This window comes from Amphibalanus amphitrite, unplaced genomic scaffold (genome assembly GCF_019059575.1).
Source record: "Amphibalanus amphitrite isolate SeventyFive unplaced genomic scaffold, NRLGWU_Aamphi_draft 000218F_arrow, whole genome shotgun sequence".
Classification (NCBI taxonomy): domain Eukaryota; kingdom Metazoa; phylum Arthropoda; class Thecostraca; order Balanomorpha; family Balanidae; genus Amphibalanus; species Amphibalanus amphitrite.
In genome coordinates, this window is record NW_024881713.1 from 625,812 (window position 1) to 627,737 (window position 1,926).

Sequence of the window (1,926 nt, forward strand, 5' to 3'; positions counted from 1 at the left end):
AGGAGATGAGTAGATTTTCCGCTGTTAATATTACGGATAACGCGACTTATCAGATTTTCATTCCCATCTTGCGTGTTATTTCGTGTGCAAAATAGCATGCAAGACGAGGAAGAACATCCAACAAGACCATACACTATCCGTAATACTAACACCGAGCAATGACCCCGAACACAGAGACGTGGTCGTTTTATAGGAACAATCAACAAGATATCGAATGATCTGTGAAACGACAAGTGCGTGGATACCTATTGTCATGACATGGGCGACATAAAATTGACAAAATAATAACCCTGCGCTCACTTTGTACTGTTGAGAACGAATGACAAGTCAAGAGAACAGCAAAGTTAAATCCGTATTTTATGCACATACGAACAAGCAGGCTGGACAACCTATTATGGACGGTAACGCTCAATGATCATAGCTGGTTGCAAGACCAGACCAGCTATAGGAACCCATCATAACTTCATAAGGAGCAGACTGACCTATTATACCAAGCAGCTTTTTATTTCACAGTCTTATGTGCGATTATGTTATTTCGTATTCTGTAGAAAGGTCGTGCAACCAGCATGTGAAAGACGCAGTTTCAATAGTCATACGCAAACACAGTTTCAATGGTTTGGTTAACTGATACATTTCCGACTCCAAAGCCCTGCCTGTGCTTTACATCAAAGTGCCTTGTATCTCATTCATTAGCGTCCAACGTTTCACGTCTCTTTACGGTTAAGGGACACCCTGCAACAAAATATAAACGAACAGCAACAAGCTGATTCAACTGCAACTAGTTATAAAGACAAAAACTTGCGGAACAGAAAACAGAAACAAACAGAGAAAAGTATGAGGCACAACAGATCTCTGCCGGTCAGTCTCTGTCCCGGCAGGTGGTCACTTAAATCGACCGCCGAGGTTATAGCTCTTTGAATTCGACAACCGTCTCATTCTCTACGTAGAGCATGACAGCTCGAACTTGCGGCCATGGGTACTGGGGATGGCTGAAACACAGCTCCGTGCTCGCCAGCGCGGTGCAGCAGGTGGTCGACTGCATCGTCTGCAACGAGAACAAATATTTCCGATATTATGAATGGTTATATCCCGAGCAAGTTGCCTCGAGTCGATTAACGTATATTTTATTCTCGAGTGATGTAACGGTTTTATCCCGAGCCGTCAGGTGAGAGAAAAAAAAAACAGGAACTTTGAGAGCAGAAAAGCAAATATACACACTCGGGGCTGGGGACAATTTAATTATGTCACCGAGTTTTTGCCGAAGTTCCGAGGGTCATTAGACCCGAGGTATTTCGATAAAATACGAGGTTATATAATTAAATTGCCAGCCCTAGGGCAAGTTCATTTCCAAACATGCGACGCTCACAAATGTTCACAAAGTCCATAAATGCTGCTAAAAAATCAAATTTAGCAGAGGGCCGGACAACGTCCTTGACGACGGGCAGGACAACATATTATTCAGACAGAGGCTGAGCGGAGCGAAGCCGTATTCATTCAAATGAACATTCACTCTCTATACTCACCGATAACGAGCCAGCTCTCCTCAATGCCCATCGCCGGCGGCCCGCTCGCGCTGGTGCCGTCGCCGGGGTCGGCGGTGGCGGCCGTGACCTCCGCATCGACAGAGGTGCTAGGACTCTGAATAACAAACAAATGGATGTTATTAATGTACGCCACAACAATACACAGTTACGGTCAGCCATTCTATTTTGAACAGAGTTTCCTGAGAGCAAACTAATGCACCGGTGCTGGGAGAAAACGTCATCTGATTTTGCAACTTTTAATGTTTAATTTTGCTGCAATACGTTCTACTGGTTTGTTAAAAAGCGGGCATTAAAATTTAAAACATGTTTGTCTACCTAACATACAAAAATATGTGTCTTGGTGTTACGTTCAAAAGGCACTGCGGACCATTTAGATTGCTGG

General features: G+C 43.9%; 1 long non-coding RNA gene across 1 annotated transcript; it reads right to left on the reverse strand.

The window, feature by feature from the left end:
• Positions 1-333: 333 nt before the first annotated feature.
• On the reverse strand, positions 334-1,638 carry LOC122385402. The gene is made up of 2 exons (XR_006257199.1): positions 1,524-1,638; positions 334-1,045 (listed from the first exon to the last, which is right to left on the reverse strand). It is a non-coding gene; the product is annotated as an uncharacterized LOC122385402 (long non-coding RNA).
• Between the last annotated feature and the right edge of the window lie 288 nt (positions 1,639-1,926).